Source organism: Danio rerio, chromosome 4 (genome assembly GCF_049306965.1).
Source record: "Danio rerio strain Tuebingen ecotype United States chromosome 4, GRCz12tu, whole genome shotgun sequence".
Taxonomy (NCBI): Eukaryota; Metazoa; Chordata; class Actinopteri; order Cypriniformes; family Danionidae; genus Danio; species Danio rerio.
Window position 1 is genome coordinate 14,739,607 of NC_133179.1, and position 25,138 is coordinate 14,764,744.

At 36.7% G+C, this 25,138-nt stretch overlaps 3 long non-coding RNA genes and 2 pseudogenes across 12 annotated transcripts in view; 3 read left to right on the forward strand and 2 right to left on the reverse strand.

The window, feature by feature from the left end:
• Window positions 1-233: 233 nt before the first annotated feature.
• Window positions 234-5,766, forward strand: LOC110439357 (uncharacterized). Of its 3 annotated transcripts, none has more exons than XR_012401997.1 (6): window positions 234-456; window positions 1,153-1,217; window positions 2,113-2,267; window positions 4,666-4,813; window positions 5,226-5,275; window positions 5,371-5,766. It is a non-coding gene; the product is annotated as an uncharacterized lncRNA (long non-coding RNA). The 3 variants fall into 3 exon arrangements; XR_012401995.1 differs by having other exon boundaries at window positions 2,184-2,267; window positions 5,079-5,275; window positions 5,371-5,520; XR_012401996.1 differs by having other exon boundaries at window positions 2,184-2,267; window positions 5,371-5,519.
• LOC797403 (pseudouridylate synthase PUS7L-like) lies at window positions 4,840-10,814 on the reverse strand (annotated as a pseudogene).
• Window positions 10,815-13,278: 2,464 nt separating this feature from the next.
• LOC137491530 (uncharacterized) lies at window positions 13,279-15,000 on the forward strand. Its single transcript, XR_011011492.2, has 3 exons — window positions 13,279-14,292; window positions 14,705-14,754; window positions 14,850-15,000. It is a non-coding gene; the product is annotated as an uncharacterized lncRNA (long non-coding RNA).
• On the reverse strand, window positions 14,317-22,893 carry LOC100537541 (pseudouridylate synthase PUS7L-like; annotated as a pseudogene).
• A 231-nt stretch (window positions 22,894-23,124) lies between these two features.
• LOC103910420 (uncharacterized) overlaps window positions 23,125-25,138 on the forward strand; it is a 35,869-nt gene continuing 33,855 nt past the window's right edge. For 4 of the 8 annotated variants that reach the window (XR_012402000.1, XR_012401999.1, XR_012401998.1 and 1 more), the window contains exons 1-2: window positions 23,125-23,352; window positions 24,355-24,431. This is a non-coding gene — a long non-coding RNA (uncharacterized lncRNA). Of the gene's footprint in view, window positions 23,353-24,323; window positions 24,983-25,138 lie in introns of all 8 variants that reach the window. The other 4 variants (XR_012402001.1, XR_002458149.3, XR_012402003.1 and 1 more) reach the window with 3 other exon arrangements.

Below are 25,138 nucleotides of genomic sequence, written 5' to 3' on the forward strand. Positions count from 1 at the left end.
GACCACAAGAGGGACCCTGCAGATACAATGAGTGATAGAATGTTTGCTTGTTCATTTGTTTATTTACTTAGAACAAAAATGTTAATCACTAAACACATTCAGTCATATGCAGGAGGGCCTATTCAAGCTAGATATTTAATGACAGTCGATAACTGGAAGTCATTTTCAGTCTGTCCTGTAGAAAGTGTGCAGTTCTCCTTCCGCTCCGCTAGAGGCGCAAAAGACCTCACGTTCAGCACGAGGCTCACCTTTGGCTCTCTGTAAACAACACGACGCTTGACCATAGTCAAAACAAACCTTTCTGACCGTTTTAAAGATATAAAAGTACATTTCCTGCAGGTGACAGTCAGTGAGAGCCATTAAATGTCACTTATTAGCACACATTTCAGCCCTTTCAAGCAAAAACATGCGACTATCACTGGATAATGTGCAGGAATGCTGGACACTCCATCACCTGTAAGTAACTTTACACTTGTGTCGTTAAAGGATTATAAAGCAATGCTTCATTTGCATTTAATCGTTAATGATGTTTGTATTGAGGTGATTCCTGTAAAGTTTATCATGTAGAATAATAATATTAAGCAGTAGTGCTGTTTGTTTTGTCTGCAGTCTAGTGAATTCATGTCTTCATCTGCATGACAGCATCATGACATCTTTATTTTTAAGCTTCTGGTTATGATTCATCCAGAATTAATGATTTGTGTGTCCAGTTTCATGTTATAAACTTTAATATATAAATATAATGATACATGTTTAAATTGTACACATTTCCTCATCAACACAACTGCTTTGTTTAACACTGTAAACTAGTTGCCATTTGATTGTGTTATGTGGCAATATTATTTTCTTCTTGTAAATCATGTTATAAATGGTACTAAAAACACAGAATATAGAAATAAATATTTATATAGATATAAAATCATGTAATACATATAGCCTTGAATACTTAACATGTATTTCACTACATGAAAATAACAAAATAGACATGCAAGTAATGAAATAGATCTAAAATAATAATGTAACTTTAAATGTAATAGTAATTATATGCAATATACAAACAGAGATTCTTAGTTTTATTTATGGATTCATGTATTTCTCCTTAACTTCAAAAATACAGTGGAATAATTTATTTATTGATGTTTTTCCCTGCAGAGTTTGTGTTTGGACGCATGGACAGTCAGTCGCTGTAATTATGGTCATCTGCTCATCATGCTGAGGTAATTTGTCTCTACTTTTCTGTTTTTTTTTTGTTATTAAAAAGCCTGAAGACTCGATGAATGTGTGTTGTAGAATAGATCACACAAATATAGTGATGATAACTTTCTCAACCTCATGTCATTCTTATTGGAACATGGAAAAATATTTAGCATCAAGTTATTTTATTTATTCATTTTTTCTACACAGTGGATATTTTTTCACCACTGATTAACGTCATTCAGGCTTATAAAGACATACGGGTTGAACAGCTCTTTTCAGTAGCTGTCCATTCATCTTTTCACGCGTTCATAAATATGATTTACTCTTTTCGTTTCACATTGTAGCAGTTGAAACATTTGTATTTGTCAGGATGTTTGCTGTTATGTTATTTATTCCCATCATTTAGTATTGAATTTTTCTATAGGAAGAATTTGTCTATAGTGAGATTAATTTGTCAGTAGTATTTTTTACACCTTTAAATTCTGAATATGTCTTTAAATAATTTTAAGAATTTAAGTATTAACTGTTCTAATAATATTATTTATATAATTTAAAGTCATTTAATTAATTGTAATTATTTTAGACCTTTTTTTGTAATTATATTAAATAATTGAACAGGTTTAAAATGAAAATAACATGAATTTTTTATCCAATTTTCACTTTTTTTTTTTTTATAAATCTGTGGAGGAGTGGTATCTTTAAATACAACAAACGAACAGTTGTTAGTATGAGAAACTGGTGGTTGAGTGGTCAGAGCTCTCGGTTAGAGATCCAAGCCTGATGCAGCAGACCAGGGTTCAAATCACCACGCTGATACTAGTTTTGGGAATTTTTGCAAAAAAAAGGTGTTTTTTTTCCAAAAAAAAAGTTTTCCCTCCTTTCTTTTCAACTCTTCCTTCTCCTCTCTCTGTTCAGCCTCTCCCTGCTCCACCTCTTTCATTGTTCCACCTCTCAGTCCAGCTTACCTTTCTGTCTTACTGCCCTAGGTTTGTCCGAGCCATCACCTCTGTGTTGATTTACCGCCTCAGGATGGTCCTAGCCTTTGCCGCTCAGTTGTCTTACCGCCCCAGGTATGTTTCTGATCTGGTCCGTGTTTCACTGTATGCTCGTGAGCCTTTGATCTCCACCCTCTGCTCAGCCCTCTGTTCTGTTATACCGCCCCAGGTATTGTCTTTGGTGTATTCCGCACACCTGAGGTGAGTTTCGTACCCACGACTCTTCGTAGCCTTGTCCACAGCCAACGTGTGTTACCAGTCGTGCCATCCTGGCTTTCACATTAACACCTGCTTTTTGGCGCATTTTGTTTGTTTAATGATGGCAATTAAACCAAAGAAATAGTGAGATTTGAACTCGGGTCTCCAAGATGAAAGCCTAGTGCTTTATGTCCTGAGCCACTGAAGCTCTGGAGTTTATAAGGTGTTTTTCTGTATATTTAGTGATGCAGTATTCTGAGTTTGCATAAGAAAGAAAGAAGATAGTATCTGCAGGATTCGAACCCATACTATTAAGCACAATAACTGAATATTCTCCCACTGAGCCACAAGCTTACTGACGCATTGCATGTTTCTTATTGCAGTTTTATCAGCTGTATAGGAATTTTATAAAAGCAGTAGTGGGATTTGAACCCGGGTCTCCAAGATGAAAGCCTAGTGCTTTACATCCTGAGCCACTGAAACTCTGGAGTTTATGAAGTGTTTTTCTGTATATTTAGTGATACATTATTCTGAGTTTGCATAAGAAAGAAAGAAGATAGTATCTGCAGGATTCGAACCGATACTGTTAAGCACAATAACTGAATATTCTCCCACTGAGCCACAAGCTTACTGATGCATTGCATGTTTCTTATTGCAGTTTTATCAGCTGTATAGGAATTTTATAAAAGTAGTAGTGGGATTTGAACCCGGGTCTCCAAGATGAAAGCTCAGTGGTTTTATCACTGAGCCATTGAATCTGGAGTCTTGCAATGCTTTTAGATCTGGTTTTGATTAAAAAAAAATATATGACAAAAAAATTTTAGCTAACAGAAGTAAACACTGGCAATAGTGGGATTTGAACCCGGATCTCCAAGATGAAAACTCAAATAAATTTACCACTGGGCCATTAATTCTGTGAGGTTAGGAAGCTTTTGGACAAGGTTTTGTTGAAAGCTTTACTTCATATGAATAAAAACTTTTAGTTTACAAAGTTAAACGTTTGCAATAGTGGGATTTGAACCCGGGTCTCAAAAAATGCAACTTCAAAGATTTTACCACCAGGCCATTGAAGCAGTGAGCCACACTTGATTTGAACAGGGCTTTGTTAAAAAAATTATTTTGTAGGGCCAAAAATGTTTAGTTTGCAGAGTTAAATACCTGCAATAGTGGGATTTGAACCCAGGTCACTAAGAAGAAAGATCAAAGATTTTACCACTAGACTATTGAATCCGGCAGCTTCATATGGTTTTGGTCAGAGTTTTGTTGAAAGTTTTAATTTATTTGACCAAAATTGTTTAGTATTTTTGTTAGACACTTGCATCAGTGGGATTTGAACATGGGTCTCCAAGTTTAAAGCTTAAAGATTTTACCACTGGGCCATTGAATGTATGGGTTTGAATATGTTTTGGACAGAGTTTTGGTGAAAGCTTTAATTTATATGGTTAAAATGTTTTAGTTTATAGGGTTAAACACTTACATTTGTGGGATTTGAACCTGGGTTACTTGGGTCTCCAAGTTATATGCTCAAAGATTTTACCCCTGAGCCACTGAGTCTCAGGTTCCCCCTATGTTTTGGACTTCTCTTTTATAGGCAGCTTTCAGAAACAGCATTTACATTTATAAAACTAAAAACAAATGCTCATTCAAAACTGCTTTTAGCTTCACAGCTTCAGTAGCTCAAGTATTAACGCATCAAGTTTTGAATCCTTGAGACCCGGGTTCAAATCCCACTCTTGCAGAGCTATCGAGTCTGAGAGTTGTTTAAACCGAAGTTTTGTTTTATTTGTGTTTGTCTATTTGATAACGCACATATATGAAGTGGAGTCTTCAAGTATGATCACCCATACTCTAGCCTGTTTTTAATTTATCCAAGCTCTGCCGGGATTGAGAATGCAACCTTTCGATTACAAGTCCAAATCCCTAACCACTAGGCCACAGCTGCCTCCTATACACAGCAATCGTTGCATTTGAAACTCCTCTCATTAATTTTTTTTTTTTCAATTAGGAGTTTATGTACAATATTTAGTGGATGAGCAGAAGTGGATTTAAACAACTTTTAATCAGTTTATGTTGAAATATTGAGCTTGACATTAGATTTGGACACATTGTGGAATTTAAACGTGACGTTTGACTGAGGATTTTGAAATGTTATAAAAATAATGTTTTTTGTTATAATTTTAGGATTTGTTTACATTTCTTAATTCATGGTTCACCTCATAAGCCTTAACAGATGTACAGCATAATATTTCCATCCTAATTTTTCTATCACTTCTAGATGAGCTTGTGATTCATTGAACACAGCTGGCAGATCCTTTAGGGTTCATCAGTCCAACTGCTTCTGAGCTGGACCTGAGAGAGACATCTAGTGCTCAATGCTGAAATTACAGCTCATTCACAAACAAATGAGTGGAATATTGTTGCAGGTAAGGTAAAAAACACAATCATCATGACAATTGTAAATAAACTTTTTAATAAAAATACGGCTCCTCATATTTGACGTTTTTTAGTCTCTAAACACTTTTAATCAGTGTCATTGAGTAACCTATGAAAGATTAGTCTTCATAATCTCTCCGAGACACACAGTAGCGTAGCAGGACGCCTCCAAGTCAAAGTTTAGTGACAGACAGTGTGTGTTAGACTCGTCTGATGAACTCGTCTGCAGGCTATATGTGATGTTCTGTGGCTTAGCGAGCAGGGGTCGATAACATCCAGGGACGTTGAGTTTAAGGGGAGTCACTCTGAATCGGCAGGACTCCAAACCGTCTTGAGCCAATCGGTCTTGATACCATTGACCCAAAAGGTTTTCTGGATACTTGACACTATTTCCTGGCATAGGAAGAATCACCTGGATGAAAAACCACAGAGGCACAATAAGAGACTGATGGGTAAGAGTTACTGTAGCAGACATACAGAGCAATGAAAGACATCTGAAACAGTACCTGGTCTAATGAGAAAACCTCATTCTTCTCCTCATCTGAAGCCACAACATGGATCTACAGCACAGAAAACAAGTGAAAATGAATGGAAAACCACAAATAAGAACAAGAAACAATAATACAAATGTACAATCATTCAACATACCTGCATTTATGTACACACACTCTTCTTTAATAAAATATTTGAAAGATTTATGCATGTTTAATTTATATATACATTTTTAAAATACTTCTTTACAAAGTAGACTCAAATAATCAAACAAATGTTTCTTAAAGTTGTATTTCAGGGTAAATGTTAGGATATTATTAGATTGAAATTTACTCTGAATAAAGTGCGTGTTTGTTTTATTCTTATGATTTATTTCACCCAATTCAATCTAAACACAAACCGTTTCTGGCTATTATTTAGCAATAACTAAATCAAGACCCTTACCTGTGGAGCACTGAGCTCCTCTGTGACATCTTTGAGCCCTTTTACAGGCTCAGCCCAAACCAGATCGCCCTGAACAGGCTTAAAGCCCAGTTTTTGCAGCCTGTATTTGGCTGCTTGGTTCCACACTCTGCTGCAGTAGGAGTGAAGGTAGAAGACCCTCATGCTGTGGGGTAAACTGAGCCAGCCACGAGTGCAACCCTCCTGTCCACTGCCGTACCGGTGGAGCGCCCGCAGCATGAGCCGCTCTCTGGCTTTATACGCTGGCATCAGCGCCAAGCTCTCCTTGGCATTCCCTGAACGAAGAGAACAGTTAGTCGTTCTTGGACGCACTGAAACTGAAATAAATGAAGCAACAATGATCAGCATGTATTGGAAAATCCCCAATAATATGTTTTAGCTTCATGTTTATCTATTTTCTACAGCACATTGTTCAACATTAGTTGTTTAATTGTGCTTTACAAATAAAGATTGAATGATTAAATATACATCTGTGGCTGAACTATAACTATTTTAGCTATCACAGAAATCCCAGCACTCACCTGTTTGCAGAAAATGACGTTTAGCTTTGTTCTGGAGGTCATCGTCATCCTCTGGGGTGAAGAACAGATTAACTGAAGCCTCCTGCTCAAACACAGTGTTTCTAACAAAAGCCGGAGCATCACATATAACTGATCAATGGAAATGACTCTATTACCATATTCTCCTTCAACAGCGCAAGCCCTACTTGATCTGCTTGGACACACGAACCACTTCCAAACCGCTGAGGACCGTAATAATTCACAAAGCCTTTGTTCTGAAAAATCAAAACTAATATTTAGTAGTTCTGTGTGTACATCTCTTCATGAAATGCTGATGAACATACACACATTTACCTTCACATTTTCCACTGCTTCCTCTATAAGCTGTGGCAGCTCTGCAAGACCATGTTTCCCATGATGCTTCAGATGACCAGCTCAAAGTGATTTCCCTGCAGTCTTCCAAGCTTAAGAGCTTCAAACACAGGACGGACACGAGAGATCTGCATTCCCCTCCTCTCAAACTCTGAGCCTTTCTCCAGCAACCTGACACACAAATGTGTTTATATGCATCTACAAATGTAAAGAAGTTGACCATGATGTGAACTCTCATTAAGGATCCCAAAGACCCCATCCCCATCTTATCTTTAAAAACATGCACTTCAATTCATATCCTTTTCTTGCACATTGCTTCTTGTTGATGAAACAGAATAAATACTTTGCAATAAATTTGACGATTAAAGTTTTAGAAAGCAAATAGATATTTTATCAAATTGGTGAATGTAAAGTGAACATATGCATACACATAATACACTAGAATGAAACTTGTTTTTATTTTTGTTTTAATTTTTTAGACTAAAATGTAAAGCTTTATACTCAGAGGCTCTTTATATAAGCTATCATCATTATATATGAATATTTTGCACTATATACACTGCAAGTTTTAAAAATTAATTTCTGGCACCATCTTGTGGCTCTTCTCAAGTACTTCATAATAACATAAAAAATCCCTAAATAATTCGATGAAGTAAAAGAAACAAATGACAAATATTAGGGAAATCATGACATCAGGTGATGGGTCTGTTTACCGCTCTGGAGAGATCTTTTTCACCACCATGGCCTGGTAAGTAATGGCTCTCTTGTCTTTAATTCCTGCATAAGTGAAATCAGAGGGAAGCACTGCGAGTTCTGCAGCCATGTAGCTGATTGCCTCCAGAGTCTCCAGGTTCTCCTTCCGCAGAGTAAAAGCTGATAGGAAAGGAGGATTGTCACCTAAACTTGGTTTTACATGTCAACAAGAGATGTTTCTTCTTCACTCACCTGTGTATAAACTCTCCTCCTGCATTTGACAGTCTGCCATCGTTCTCTTCTTGGCTTGTTTGTTTAGTTTGCACAAGTTCTGGGTTTTAGGTAGGGCTGCAGGATGTTGGGAAAAACTGACATCGCAATATTTCGTTTTTCTGCGATATAAACTGCAATAGGAATATAATTTCACAATACGACTAACAACTTGAATTTGGAATAAGTTTGATTGTTTGATTTTGTCGAGGAGTGAATCTGCATAAAATATAATAAACATACAACAAGCATAAATTAATCAAATAGAAGAAATATACATGTTATATAAACTGTGCTTTATGGCTTTCTGGAGAGTCTAACAGGACTGAGGGACAGAAATTAAAAGATCAAATGTAGAATATCACTTTATAAGGTTGAAAACCTTTCATTAAAGTTATCTTCACACTATTTAACAACATCCCGTCCTGTCCTAGGAACATTTTGAAACTCTTTTGTGATACACTTCAAACATTGACTACTTTAGTCTTCACTGTGGAAATAATTAAATGCAATTATTCTTTATTAAAGCTACACATTTGATCATTTCTAGTGCCCAAATGATTTAAATTCACTTGAAATCTTACATCGTCTAATACAGACCTGATAAGTCTTTCACTCAGTGAGAGTTAAACTGTTCAGAACTGAACTCTGTCTTCTGGTTAATCACAATCCCAACTCAACACAGATTTGCAGATTTGCACATTGTGATATCGATGCTGAATCAATATATTGTGCAGGCCTAGTTTTAGGTAACATGAAGGCAGCTGGACTTTATTCACTCGTTGTTTGCATCATGGAGCAGCCGAGCAGAGCTGAGCTCCTTCATGGTACCTAAAACCCAGAATTGGTGCAACCTAAACTGAAACTGAACTGGCCAGCCACTAATCTGGCTTCATTGCACAGGCTGCACATCTCCACACTGCGTGAATGCTGTGGTGTGTTTGAGAACAAGATGGTGGTGTCTCTCCCTGAGATCCAGAACTGTGTCCAGAAGGGGTTTTGCTTTTGCCTGCAAAAAAAAAAGTGCATTAAACAATCGCTCTGCCGCCTCTTTCCCAGTTGTTTTGGTTCTCATTATTCCCTTTCTAGAGGAGTGACCCTCCAAAAAGCAAATGATGGTAAGCGACATGTTGAACAGCACAAACACAAGTGAGAAATCTCCACACATTGACACGTATATTGCAGGAGTAACTTCATAAATCACAGCACAGTGAATAAAACAGCTTTAGATCACCCACACCACAGCTAAAACTGAAGAATATGTCATCATTTACTCACCCTTCACTTGTTTATTAGAAGATATTTAGAAGAAAGCTGAATACCTGTAATCGTTGTCTTCATAGTATTCGTTTCCGCTGCTAGGGAAGTCGATGGTTACAGATTTCCAGCTTTCCTCAAAGTATCTTCTTTTGTGTTTGGAACAACCTGAGGGAAAGTAAGTAGAGTAAACATTAGTTTTTGGATAAACTATCTCTCTAAGCATTGTAAAATGTCCTGTAAGCGCTTTCATAATCTCACACTATACATTCATCTGCTCTTAATATCAGTCAAAGTAAAATAACAACATAAAATGTTTGTTTTGATGCACAAAATGCTGGCATAGATCACATATTTTGCTCTGATAATTGTTGTAATTATGATTGATTATTTTTAGCAAAGTCATATTGTTTCTATGACAAACGACATTATACAAACTGCAGATGTTATTAAGTGTCAATTTCTATCAACAGTAGAAACTAGGGCTGCATGATATTGGAAAAATAGACATGGTGATATTTTGTTTTGCTGCAATATATATTGCAATGATATAATTTCACCAGGGCCCGGTTTTTCAAAAGGTTTAATCCGGATAAAATTTATCCGGATTTAGTAATCCTGTCTTTGCGGTTCGTGATCACGTAATCCAGCTTACTTTTTGAGCCAGTTTTTCAAAGCAACATCGGATTGAACACCCCCTGCCTACAGACATGTCGTTACAATGAGATCTCACCCAGACAGTGATTTTATTTATTTATTTTTTATTTGTTTTTTTGTGTGATAAATATTATATATTTGTGAAAAAATTATGTATCAATGTTATCTATCACCCCTGCTGAAAAAATCATGTTGATAAAGCATAGGCTTTGTTGCTGGTCTAAGCTGGTCAGGACCAGCACAAAAAAAATCTACCTTACCTTCCTTCCTATCTAACTTATCTTCCACTAACATCGACAGCAGGTGAGCTTCAGTTCCCTCTTGTGGTCATTGAGTTTATCCATTACGACTTCACTTCAACTAACCTGTTTAGCCATGGCTGACACATTCCTTGCATACAGGCTACACTTGCACTGATACATACATTGGTGGCCTTTAAAACAAACGCACAACATAGACATTTTAACTCAAGTCTAAGCATTTTTTAAATATTTTTTATTGACAATGAAACAATTAAATTATAAAATAAACTAAATTAATTAATAATAACATTTTACATTATTAAACTTTTAAATATCATCTGTTAAACAGAATTTACTGAAATAATGATGTGTGAATGATGTTCTTGAAAAGCTGCTTTGTAAACAGACAGAAGTGCTCAAAACACCACATGCTGGTGACAGATCAGTGTTCAACACCTCTCTCTCTCTCTTTCTCTCTCTCTCTCTCTCTCTCTCTCTCTCTCTCTCTCTCTCTCTATATATATATATATATATATATTAATAGATGAGCTACAGTCGAGATCATTGCTACAATATTTTGCCGCTTTGAGTCAATCGAAAGCGATTAAATAAATGTATTTATTTACCTTCATTTCGCGCTGTCATGTCATTTGCCGTGAAAAACAAAATAACGAAAAATGAATAAACAGATAAAACAAAACAATGTTTATGTGGGTACAAAAAGTCAATCACAACACTTCAACAATAATCAAACCACCCAAAAGTAGTGTTGAAGATCTTGTGTCTCGTGTTGTTTATCTGTGTTTGTCCAGATGACTCTACACACTGGCCATTAGTGACCTCCATTACTCCAGTTCCTCTAAGAGCTCATTACTGAACCAATAATACACCGATAGTTTCTACGTTCATCTAATAATTCAGATGCTCGACAAACTGACAGATTAGTCCAGAAATAAAGAAGAAATAATTGGTGCACACTCACCTGCAGCAGAGCAAAGCAGACAGCCACTTCTGATTGAAGACTGATTGATACACTTGATGACCACAAGAGGGACCCTGCAGATACAATAAGTGATAGAATGTTTGCTTGTTTATTTGTTTATTTACTTACTTAGAAAAAAATGTTAATTACTAAACACATTCAGTCATATGCAGGAGGGCCTATTCAAGCTAGATATTTAATGACAGTCGATAACTGGAAGTCATTTTCAGTCTGTCCTGTAGAAAGTGTGCAGATCTTCTTCCGCTCCGCTAGAGGCGCAGGAGACCTCACGTTCAGCACGAGGCTCACCTTTGGCTTTCTGTAAACAACACGACGCTTGACCACAGTCAAAACAAACCTTTCTGACCGTTTTAAAGATATAAAAGTAAATTTCCTGCAGGTGACAGTCAGTGAGAGCCTTTAAATGTCACTTATCAGCACACATTTCAGCCCTTTCAGGTAAAAACATGCGACTATCTCTGGATGATGTGCAGGAATGCTGGACACTCCATCACCTGTAAGTAACTTTACACTTGTGTCGTTAAAGGATTATAAAGCAATGCTTCATTTGCATTTCATCGCTAATGATGTTTGTATTGCGGTGATTCCTGTAAGGTTCATCATGTAGAATAATAATATTAAGCAGTAGTGCTGTTTGTTTTGTCTGCAGTCTAGTGAATTCATGTCTTCATCTGCATGACAGCATCATGACATCTTTATTTTTTAAGCTTCTAGTTATGATTCATCCAGAATTAATGATTTGTGTGTCCAGTTTCATGTTATAAACTTTAAAATATATAATGATACATGTTTAAATTGTACAACTGCATTGGTTAAAATTATACTAAACACTGTAAACCAGTTATCATTTGATGGTGTTATGTGGCAATGCTATTTTCGTATAAAATCAATGTTATTTATTCCCATGATTTACTATTGAACTGTGAAGTGTCATTTGTTACACTTTTAAATTCTGAATATGTCTTTAAATTTTTAAAATATTATTAAAATAATACCTAAATACTTAAAATAAAGTCGTTCAATTAATTGTAATTATTTTACACCCTTTATTTGTAACTACATTAAATAACTGAACAGGTTTATTGGTAGTATAATATGTAGTTTGACTTTTTTTGCAAAAACATAAATTCTTTATCATATTTTCACTTTTTTTTTTTTTTATAAATTTGTGGAAGAGTGGTAACTTTAAATACAACAAACGAACAGGTGTTAGTATGAGAAACTGGTGGTTGAGTGGTCAGAGCTCTCGGTAAGAGATCCAAGCCTGATGCAGCAGACCAGGGTTCAAATCACCACGCTGATACTAGTTTGAGGAATTTTTTCCAAAAAAAAGGTTTTTTTTTCCAAAAAAAAAAGTTTTCCCTTCTTTCTTTTCAACTCCTGCTTCCCCTCTCTCTGCTCCGCCCCTCCTTGCTCCACCTCTCTCCGCCCCTCCTTGCTCCACCTCTCTCCTTGTCCCGCCTCTCAGTCCAGCCTACCTTTCTGTCTTACTGCCCCTGGTTTGTCCGAGTCATCACCGCTGTGTTGATTTACCGCCTCAGGATGGTCCTTGCCTTTGCCGCTCAGTTGTCTTACCGCCCCAGGTATGTTTATGATCTGGTCCGTGTTTCACTTTGTGCTTTTGGTTTCCACCCTCTGCTCCGCCCTCTGTTCTGTTATACCGCCCCAGGTATTGTCTTTGGTGTACTCCGCACACCCGAGCTGGGTTTCGTACCCACGACTCTCCGTAACCTTGTCCGCAACCAACGTGTGTTACCAGTCGTGCCATCCTGGCTTTCACATTGACACCTGCTTTTTGGCGCATTTTGTTTGTTTAATGATGGCAATTTAACCAAAGCAAGAGTGAGATTTGAACTCGGGTCTCCAAGATGAAAGCCTAGTGCTTTACGTCCTGAGCCACTGAAGCTCTAGAGTTTATGAGGTGTTTTTCTGTATATTTAGTGATACATTATTCTGAGTTTGCATAAGAAAGAAAGAAAGAAGATAGTATCTGCAGGATTCGAACCCATACTGTTAAGCACAATAACTGAATATTCTCCCACTGAGCCACAAGCTTAGTGATGTTTTATTTTTGTCTTATTGCAGTTTTATCAGCTGCATAGGAGTTTTATAAAAGCAATAGCAGGATTTGAACCCGGGTCTCCAAGATGAAAGCTTAGTGGTTTTAACAATGAGCCATTGAATCTGGAGTCTTGCAATGCTTTTGGATCTGGTTTTGATCAAAAATTTGTTTATGTGTCTAAAAATTTTAGTTTACAGGAGTAAACACTGGCAATAGTGGGGTTTGAACCCGGATCTCCAAGATGAAAACTCAAAGATTTTACCACTGGGCCATTGAAGCAGTGAGCAAGAGCTCTTTTGAACAGGGTTTTGTTAAAAATATATTTTGTTGGGCCAAAAATGTTTAGTTTACAGAGTTAAATATCTGCAATGGTGGGATTTGAACCCAGGTCTCTAAGAAGAAAGGTCAAAGATTTTACCACTAGACTATTGAATCTGATGGCTCTATGTGGTTTTGGGCAGAGTTTTGTTGAAAGTTTTAATTTATATGGTTAAAATGCTTTAGTAAATAGGGTTAAACACCTGCATTTGTGGGATTTGAACCTGGGTTACTTGGGTCTCCAAGTTGTATGCTCAAAGATTTTACCCCTGAGCCACTGAGTCTCAGATTCCCCCTATGTTTTGGACTTCTCTTTTATAGGCAGCTTTCAGAAACAGCATTTACATTTATAAAACTAACAACAAATGCTCATTCAAAACTGCTTTTAGCTTCACAGCTTCAGTAGCTCAACTATTAACACATCAAGTTTTGAATCTTTGAGACCCGGGTTCAAATCCCACTCTTGCTGAGCTATTGAGTCTGAGAGTTGTTTAGGATGAAGTTTTGTTTTATTTGTTTGATAACACACACACATGGTAGATTATCTTCAAGTATGATTACCCACACTCGAACCTGCTTTTGATTTATCCAAGCTCGGCCAGGATTGAGAATGCAACCTTTCGATTACAAGTCCAAATCCCTAACCACTAGGCCACAGCTGCCTCTTATAATCAGCAGTCGTTGCATGTGAAACTCCTCTCATTCATTCGTTTTTTTCAATTAGGAGTTTATGTACAATATTTAGTGGATGAGCAGAAGTGGATTTGAACAACTTTTTATCACTTTATGTTGAAATATTGAGCTTGACATTAGATTTGGACAAACATTGTGGAATTTAAACATGACATTTGAATGAGGATTTTGAAATGTTATAAAAATGTTTTTTGTTATAACTTTAGGATTTGTTTACATTTCTTAATTCATGGTTCGCCTCATAAACCTTTACAGATGTACAGCATAATATTTCCATCCTAATTTTTCTATCACTTCTAGATGAGCTTGTGATTCATTGAACACAGCTGGCAGATCCTTTAGGGTTCATCAGTCCAACTGCTTCTGAGCTGGACCTGAGAGAGACATCTAGTGCTCAATGCTGAAATTACAGCTCATTCACAAACAAATGAGTGGAATATTGTTGCAGGTAAGGTAAAAAACACAATCATCATGACAATTGTAAATAAACTTTTTATTAAAAATACAGCTCCTCATATTTGACGTTTTTTAGTCTCTAAACACTTTTAATCAGTGTCATTGAGTAACCTATGAAAGATTAGTCTTCATAATCTCTCCGAGACACACAGTAGCGTAGCAGGACGCCTCCAGGTCAAAGTTTAGTGACAGACAGTGTGTGTTAGACTCGTCTGATGAACTCGTCTGCAGGCTATATGTGATGTTCTGTGGCTTAGCGAGGAGGGGTCGATAACATCCAGGGACGTTGAGTTTAAGGGGAGTCACTCTGAATCGGCAGGACTCCAAACCGTCTTGAGCCAATCGGTCTTGATACCATTGACCCAAAATGTTTTCTGGATACTTGACACTATTTCCTGGCATAGGAAGAATCACCTGGATGAAAAACCACAGAGGCACAATAAGAGACTGATGGGTAAGAGTTACTGTAGCAGACATACAGAGCAATGAAAGACATCTGAAACAGTACCTGATCTAATGAGAAAACCTCATTCTTCTCCTCATCTGAAGTCACAACATGGATCTACAGCACAGAAAACAAGTGAAAATGAATGGAAAACCACAAATAAGAACAAGAAACAATAATACAAATGTACAATCATTCAACATACCTGCATTTATGTACACACACTCTTCTTTAATAAACTATTTGAAAGATTTATGCATGTTTAATTTATATATACATTTTTAAAATACTTCTTTACAAAGTAGACTCAAATAATCAAACAAATGTTTCTTAAAGTTGTATTTCAGGGTAAATGTTAGGATATTATTAGATTGAAATTTACTCTGAATAAAGTGCGTGTTTGTTTTATTCTTATGATTTATTTCACCCAATTCAATCTAAACACAAACCGTTTCTGGCTATTATTTAGCAATAACTAAATCAAGACCCTTACCTGTGGAGCACTGAGCTCCTCTGTGGCATCTTTGAGCCCTTTTACAGGCTCAGCCCAAACCAGATCGCCCTGAACAGGCTTAAAGCCCAGTTTTTGCAGCCGGTATTTGGCTGCTTGGTTCCACACTCTGCTGCAGTAGGAGTGAAGGTAGAAGACCCTCATGCTGTGGGGTAAACTGAGCCAGCCACGAGTGCAACCCTCCTGTCCACTGCCGTACCGGTGGAGCGCCCGCAGCATGAGCCGCTCTCTGGCTTTATACGCTGGCATCAGCGCCAAGCTCTCCTTGGCATTCCCTGAACAAAGAGAACAATTAGCCGTTCTTGGATGCACTGAAACTGAAATAAATGAAGCAACAATGATCAGCCTGTATTGGAAAATCCCCAATAATATGTTTGTACAGCACATTGCTCAACATTAGCTGTTTAATTGTGCTTTACAAATAAAGGTTCAATGATCAAATATACATCTGTGGCTGAACTCTAACTATTTTAGCTGTCACAGAAATCCCAGCACTCACCTGTGTGCAGAAAATGGCGTTTATCTTTGTTTTGGAGGTCATCATCATCCTCTGGGGTGAAGAACAGCTTAACTGAAGCCTCCTGCTCAAACACAGTGTTTCTAACAAAAGCCGGAGCATCACATATAACTGATCAATGGAAATGACTCTATTACCATATTCTCCTTCAACAGCGCAAGCCCTACTTGATCTGGACACACGAACCACTTCCAAACCGCTGAGGACCGTAATAATTCACAAAGCCTTTGTTCTGGAAAATAAAAAGTAATATTTAGTAGTTCTGTGTGTACATCTCTTCATGAAATGCTGATGAACATACACACATTTACCTTCACATTTTCCACTGCTTCCTCTATAAGCTGTGGCAGCTCTGCAAGACCATGTTTCCCATGATGCTTCAGGTCTCTGATGACCAGTTCAAAGTGATTTCCCTGCAGTCTTCCAAGCTTAAGAGCTTCAAACGCAGGACGGACACGAGAGATCTGCATTCCCCTCCTCTCAAACTCTGAGCCTTTCTCCAGCAACCTGACACACAAATGTGTTTATATGCATCTACAAATGTAAAGAAGTTGACCATGATGTGAACTCTCATTTAGGATCCCAAAGACCCCATCCCCATCTTATCTTTAAAAACATGCACTTTAATTCATATCCTTTTCTTGCACATTGCTTCTTGTTGATGAAACAGAAAAAATACTTTGCAATAAATTTGACGATTAAAGTTTTAGAAAGCAAAAAGATATTTTATCAAATTGGTGAATGTAAAGTGAACATATGCATACACATAATACACTAGAATGAAACTTGTTTTTATTTTTGTTTTAATTTTTTAGACTAAAATGTAAAGCTTTATACTCAGAGGCTCTTTATATAAGCTATCATCACTATATATGAATATTTTGCACTATATACACTGCAAGTACACTGCAAAAATCCCTAAATAATTCGATGAAGTAAAAGAAACAAATGACAAATATTAGGGAAATCATGACATCAGGTGATGGGTCTGTTTACCGCTCTGGAGAAATCTTTTTCACCACCATGGCCTGGTAAGTAATGGCTCTCTTGTCTTTAATTCCTGCATAAGTGAAATCAGAGGGAAGCACTCCGAGCACAGCAGCCATGTAGCTGATGGCCTCCAGAGTCTCCAGGTTCTCCTTCCGCAGAGTAAAAGCTGATAGGAAAGGAGGATTGTCATCTAAGCTTGGTTTTGCATGTCAACAAGAGATGTTTCTTTCTCACTCACCCGTGTATAAACTCTCCTCCTGCATTTGACAGTCTGCCATCGTTCTCTTCTTGGCTTGTTTGCCTCTCTCCCTCAGTCTCACTGTAATGCAAGTCTTCTGCTGGTCCACAAAGCTCCTGGTTTCCACAAGCTTCCCGAAACGCCTGCTAACTAAATGATGAACTGACGTCCGGTGCTCCTTGCTGTCATTGGGCAGGAAGGTGAACACAGAACCAAAGTCCTCAGCTTCTCCTTCAGAGGCCAAACCGGCGAGCTCCTGGAAGTCTGGATCTTCTCTGACCCGGATCTCAGATTGGTTGGTCAGAGTCTGGAGGAAGGGGAAGTTGAACCGAACCCCTCTGTGGACCACAGCTCTCATGTGTTTATCAGGAAAAGTTCCTAACAACAGTTCCACCTTTTCTTGATCATCTGAACAGGGTTTCACCTCAGTTTATTAGTAAAATGCTCCAGTTCCCTGATCCTGCTGAGCCGCTCTCCTGAGTTTAGCTGCAACCCTGATTTTGTTACTCAATAAGAATGTTTGAACAATAACAGAAATGCATTAATACTTTTAAATTACACAAAAGACTGAAATAATCAATTTACAATGACAATCTGTCCTTCCACATTAACAATAATTAAAACAATACAAAAATATACATATTAATAAATACAATAATAAAAACAACTCAAATAAATGATGAATCAGCATCAGGTTCTCTAAATATCAATCCAGAATCTTGTAATAAAGTATATAAATATCTTGCTCTTTGACTTTTCATCTCTCTGAATGTCTTATAATGTATCAGAAATTCTTCTTATACTTCAGTCCTGATTAAAAACAGCAGCAGCAGCTAATCAAGACCTTCAGCATCACTAGAAGCTCCAGACTGATGTGCTGCATTGTTTATGACACAGATAATATTAAAAACAACAACAATTTATTTCAACTGTTGAATTATTGATATTTGTAAGTTTGATCATATATTTTACTGGCCATTTTCATGATGCTGTATAACTCAGGCCACTTGTTTTAATACATTGATCTATGTTTTCTTGCCACATCAGTTTAATCACTCAAATTAAAGCTGAACTAAACCTCTGTCCTAAGAGTCATTAAAATAAACACATCAGCAGTCCAGTCAGGGGCCTGTAGTGTGAAGCTGGATTAGCTGGTTGGACGGTTAACTTTCAGTTTAGTTTGCACAAGTTCTGGGTTTTAGGTAGGGCTGCAGGATATTGGGAAAAACTGACATCGCAATATTTCGTTTTTCTGCGATATAAACTGCAATAGGAATATAATTTCACAATACGACTAACAACTTGAATTTGGAATAAGTTTGATTGTGATGATTTTGTCGAGGAGTGAATCTGCATAAAATATAATAAACATACAACAAGCATAAATTAATCAAATAGAAGAAATATACATGTTATATAAACTGTGCTTTATGGCTTTCTGGAGAGTCTAACAGGACTGAGGGACAGAAATTAAAAGATCAAATGTAGAATATCACTTTATAAGATTGAAAACCTTTCATTAAAGTTATCTTCACACTATTTAACAACATCCCGTCCTGTCCTAGGAACATTTTGAAACACTTTTGTGATACACTTCAAACATTGACTACTTTAGTCTTCACTGTGGAAATAATTAAATGCAATTATTCTTTGTTAAAGCTACACATTTGATCATTTCTAGTGCCCAAATGGTTTAAATTCACTTGAAATCTTACATCGTCTAATACAGACCTGATAAGTCTTTCACTCAGTGAGGGTTAAACTGTTCAGAACTGAACTCTGTCTTCTGGTTAATCACAATCCCAACTCAACACAGCAGATCCTGCGATGTGACTATTGCAGATTTGCACATTGTGATATCGATGCTGAATCAATATATTGTGCAGGCCTAGTTTTAGGTAACATGAAGGCAGCTGGACTTTATTCACTCTTTGTTTGCATCATGGAGCAGCCGAGCAGAGCTGAGCTCCTTCATGGTACCTAAAACCCAGAATTGGTGCAAATTAACTGAAACTGAACTGGCCAGCCACTAATCTGGCTTCATAGCACAGGCTGCACATCTCCACAATATGAATGAATGCTGTGGTGTGTTTGAGAACGGGATGGTGGTGTCTCTCCCTGAGCTCTAGAACTGTGTCCAGAAGGGGTTTTGCTTTTGCCTGCAAAAAACACAAAAAATTGCTTCACCGGCTTTTTCCCCAGTTGTTTTGGTTCTCATTATTCCCTTTCTAGAGGAGTGACCCTCCAAAAAGCAAATGATGGTAAGCGACATGTTGAACAGCACAAACACAAGTGAGAAATCTCCACACATTGACACGTATATTTCAGGAGTAACTTCATAAATCACAGCACAGTGAATAAAACAGCTTTAGATCACTCACACCACAGCTAAAACTGAAGAATCTGTCATCATTTACTCACCCTTCACTTGTTTATTAGAAGATATTTTGAAGAAAGCTGAATACCTGGAATCGTTGTCTTCATAGTATTCATTTCCGCTGCTAGGGAAGTCGATGGTTACAGATTTCCAGCTTTCCTCAAAATATCTTCTTTTGTGCTTGGAACAACCTGAGGGAAAGTAAGTAGAGTAAACATTAGTTTTTGGATAAACTATCTCTCTAAGCATTGTAAAATGTCCTGTAAGCGCTTGCATAATCTCACACTATACATTCATCTGCTTTTAATATTAGTCATAAGTAAAATAACAATATAAAATGTTTGTTTTGATGCACAAGATGCTGGCATAGATCACATATTTTGCTCTGATAATTGTTGCAATTATGATTGATTATTTTTAGCATAGTCGTATTGTTTCTATGACAAACGACATTATACAAACTGCAGATGTTATTAAGTGGGAATTTCTATCAACAGTAGAAACTAGGGCTGCATGATATTGGAAAAATAGACATGGTGATATTTTGTTTTGCTGCGATAATTTCACCAGGGCCTGGTTTTTCAAAAGGTTTAATCCGGATAAAATTTATCCGGATTTAGTAATCCTGTCTTTGCGGTTCGTGATCACGTAATCCAGCTTACTTTTTGAGACAGTTTTTCAAAGCAACATCGGATTGGATCAATCTGATCCGGATAGGAAGTTTTCAGGATCACTAAATCTGGATAACCAGTGCTCAAACAGGATAGGAAATCACAATGTAGAACTATAAATATGTAAAGAGCAACAAGTAGAATAGCCAGCGTGGGGTCAATATAACTTTATTTTTATTTGAAATGAAAACAAAGAAAATTTAATTATTAAAATAACAATAATAAATAATAAAAACAAGAAAAACCCCACCCCATCCTCTTCCAGCAGTCCGCTCATCTGAGACCTACAACACTGTACATTGAGGATATTTATAATAAGTTTCAAATAAAGATGTAAATAAAAAAAGACTTAATGTCAAAAACTCCACAATAATTTCAGACTTCCTCATCTGATGTAAAGAGACCAGCTTGTCTGAGCGTAGCCTTTAGGAGGCAGATCTCAAGTCATTGCCTTGGTTTGCTGCAGTTTGGTTAGAGTCAGTTGTTTCTCTGCCAGACGAAGCTGTGCTTCTGCCCTTTCAGTCTCTTTTTGCAATTGTTGAAAGAGATATCAAAAATCAGTCATTGCCATTCTTTGCATTTTTTTTTGTTCTGTAATCATTGCAAGCATCACTAATAAATATTCTAAAAAGAAAAATATTTTCCATTGTGATGAATATATATATCAATAGTGACAGATGAATATAAATATATATATACACATATCAATAGTGACAGAATAAAATTGATTGGTTTTGGTCAGTTTTGACAGCTGTTTGGGGGATTATTTTATAAGGCCAAACTCTCTACTTTGCTGGAGGCCTATACTGAAAGTCTGAATACGTTAAAGCCTATACTCACTATAGCCTGGCGGATGAACAAATAAAATTAAAACCTTATGAATAAATAGTTTATCTCGTAAGATACTGCATGATCCAAAATAGTATTATTTAATAATTTCTTTTAGTTTTCATTACATTTTGGGCATGAAATCCACGCTAAATCCACCCTTCTGATTGAATCAGTTTAATCCAGTTTTTTTTTTTATCAAAGTGATCTAGATCCTACAAAAATGGTCTGAAAAACCCAAACTAAAGGTTTGATCCGGATCAAAACCAAGATTGGATTACGTGATCTAAACCGATTATGTAATCTGTTTTTTTCTTTAAAAAAAAACAATTTTCAAGATTTGACCCAATTCCTTATCCAAAATCCTAGTGGATTACTTTTGAAAAACCGGGCCCAGATGATTTGAACAGCTCTATTTGGAAAGATTTCTCTAATTTAGATTGACTGGGATGATCAAGTCTTTTCCTATGCAGTGCATCTGCATAAAATATAATGATAGTGAAAGATGACTTCACTTCTGTCATATTATATGTTTTCCTGCACAGCTGGATGTTAATGCAATGTTAATGTTAAAATAATTGTTTGCATTTAACGGAGGCCTTCTTTGATGATTTATTTTTACAATTAATGATGGCATAGCAGTAAAAATAATGCAAATGAGCTCATGTATGGGACATTACTGGACCTTTTATCAGTGGGGTATGGGTCTTTCAAACTACTTGAACACCCCCTGCCTACAGACCTGTCGTTACAATGAGATCTCACCCAGACAGTGATTTTATTTATTTATTTATTTGTTTGTTTTTTGTGTGTGATAAATATTATATATTTGTGAAAAAAATAATTTATCTATGTTATCTATCACCCCTGCTGAAAAAATCATGTTGATAAAGTATAGGCTTTGTTGCTGGTCTAAGCTGGTCAGGACCAGCACAAAAAAAATCTACCTTACCTTCCTTCCTATCTAACTTATCTTCCACTAACATCGACAGCAGGTGAGCTTCAGTTCCCTCTTGTGGTCATTGAGTTTATCCATTACGACTTCACTTCAACTAACCTGTTTAGCCATGGCTGACACATTCCTTGCATACAGGCTACACTTGCACTGATACATACATTTGTGGCCTTTAAAACAAACGCACAACATAGACATTTTAACTCAAGTCTAAGCATTTTTAAAATATTTTTTATTGACAATTAAACAATTAAATTATAAAATAAACTAAATTAATTAATAATAACATTTTACATTATTAAACTTTTAAATATCATCTGTTAAACAGAATTTACTGAAATAATGATGTGTGTGAATGATGTTCTTGAAAAGCTGCTTTGTAAACAGACAGAAGTGCTCAGAACACCACATGCTGGTGACAGATCAGTATTCAACACCTCTCTCTCTCTCTCTCTCTCTCTCTCTCTCTCTCTCTCTCTCTCTCTCTCTCTCTCTCTATATATATATATATATATATATATATATATATATATATATATTATATATATATATATATATTAATAGATGAGCTACAGTCGAGATCATTGCTACAATATTTTGCCGCTTTGAGTCAATCGAAAGCGATTAAATAAATGTATTTATTTACCTTCATTTCGCGCTGTCATGTCATTTGCCGTGAAAAACAAAATAACGAAAAATGAATAAACAAATAAAACAAAACAATGTTTATGTGGGTACAAAAAGTCAATCACAACACTTCAACAATAATCAAACCACCCAAAAGTAGTGTTGAAGATCTTGTGTCTCGTGTTGTTTGTCTGTGTTTGTCCAGATGACTCTAAACACTGGCCATTTAGCGACCTCCATTACTCCAGTTCCTCTGAGAGCTCATTACTGAACCAATATTTCACCGATAGTTTCTACGTTCATCTAATAATTCAGATGCTCGACAAACTGACAGATTCGTTCAGAAATAAAGAAGAAATAATTGGTGCACACTCACCTGCAGCAGAGCAAAGCAGACAGCCACTTCTGATTGAAGACTGATTGACACACTTGATGACCACAAGAGGGACCCTGCAGATACAATGAGTGATAGAATGTTTGCTTGTTTATTTGTTTATTTACTTACTTAGAAAAAAATGTTAATCACTAAACACATTCAGTCATATGCAGGAGGGCCTATTCAAGCTAGATATTTAATGACCGTCGATAACTGGAAGTCATTTTCAGTCTGTCCTGTAGAAAGTGTGCAGTTCTCCTTCCAATCCGCTAGAGGCGCAGGAGACCTCACGTTCAGCACGAGGCTCACCTTTGGCTTTCTGTAAACAACACGACGCTTGACCACAGTCAAAACAAACCTTTCTGAGCGTTTTAAAGATATAAAAGTAAATTTCCTGCAGGTGACAGTCAGTGAGAGCCTTTAAATGTCACTTATCAGCGCACATTTCAGCCCTTTCAGGTAAAAACATGCGACTATCTCTGGATGATGTGCAGGAATGCTGGACACTCCATCACCTGTAAGTAACTTTACACTTGTGTCGTTAAAGGATTATAAAGCAATGCTTCATTTGCATTTAATCGTTAATGATGTTTGTATTGCGGTGATTCCTGTAAAGATTATCATGTAGAATAATAATATTAAGCAGTAGTGCTGTTTGTTTTGTCTGCAGTCTAGTGAATTCATGTCTTCATCTGCATGACAGCATCATGACATCTTTATTTTTTAAGCTTCTAGTTATGATTCATCCAGAATTAATGATTTGTGTGTCCAGTTTCATGTTATAAACTTTAAAATATATAATGATACATGTTTAAATTGTACAACTGCATTGGTTAAAATTATACTAAACACTGTAAACCAGTTATCATTTGATGGTGTTATGTGGCAATGCTATTTTCGTATAAAATTAATGTTATTTATTCCCATGATTTAGTATTGAACTGTGAAGTGTCATTTGTTACACTTTTAAATTCTGAATATGTCTTTACATTTTTAAAATATTATTAAAATAATACCTAAATACTTAAAATAAAGTTGTTCAATTAATTGTAATTATTTTAGACCCTTTATTTGTAACTACATTAAATAACTGAACAGGTTTATTGGTAGTATAATATGTAGTTTGACTTTTTTTGCAAAAACATAAATTCTTTATCATATTTTCACTTTTTTTTTTTATAAATTTGTGGAGGAGTGGTAACTTTAAATACAACAAACGAACAGTTGTTAGTATGAGAAACTAGTGGTTGAGTGGTCAGAGCTCTCGGTAAGAGATCCAAGCCTGACGCAGCAGACCAGGGTTCAAATCACCACGCTGATACTAGTTTGAGGAATTTTTTCAAAAAAAAAGGTTTTTTTTCCAAAAAAAAAAATTTTCCCTTCTTTCTTTTCAACTCCTCCTTCCATTCTCTCAGCTCCGCCTCTCCTTGCGCCGCCTCTCCTTGCTCCACCTCTCTACTTGTCCCGCCTCTCAGTCCAGCCTCTCAGTCCAGCCTACCTTTCTGTCTCACCGCTGCAGGTTTGTCCGAGCCATCACCGCTGTGTAGTCTTACCGCCCCAGGATGCCTTTGCCGCTCAGTTGTCTTACCGCCCCAGGTATGTTTATGATCTGGTCCGTGTTTCACTTTGTGCTTTTGGTTTCCACCCTCTGCTCCGCCCTCTGTTCTGTTATACCGCCCCAGGTATTGTCTTTGGTGTACTCCACACACCCGAGCTGGGTTTCGTACCCACAACTCTCCGTAACTTTGTCCTCAACCAACGTGTGTTACCAGTCGTGCCATCCTGGCTTTCACATTGACACCTGCTTTTTGGCGCATTTTGTTTGTTTAATGATGGCAATTTAACCAAAGTAATAGTGAGATTTGAACTCGGGTCTCCAAGATGAAAGCCTAGTGCTTTACGTCCTGAGCCACTGAAGCTCTAGAGTTTATGAGGTGTTTTTCTGTATATTTAGTGATGCATTATTCTGAGTTTGCATAAGAAAGAAAGAAGATAGTATCTGCAGGATTCGAACCCATACTGTTAAGCACAATAACTGAATATTCTCCCACTGAGCCACAAGCTTAGTAATGTTTTATTTTTGTCTTATTGCAGTTTTATCAGCTGCATAGGAGTTTTATAAAAGCAATAGTGGGATTTGAACCCGGGTCTCCAAGATGAAAGCTCAGTGGTTTTAACAATGAGCCATTGATTCTGGAGTCTTGCAATGCTTTTGGATCTGGTTTTGATCAAAAATTTGTTTATGTGTCTAAAAATTTTAGTTTACAGGAGTAAACACTGGCAATAGTGGGGTTTGAACCCGG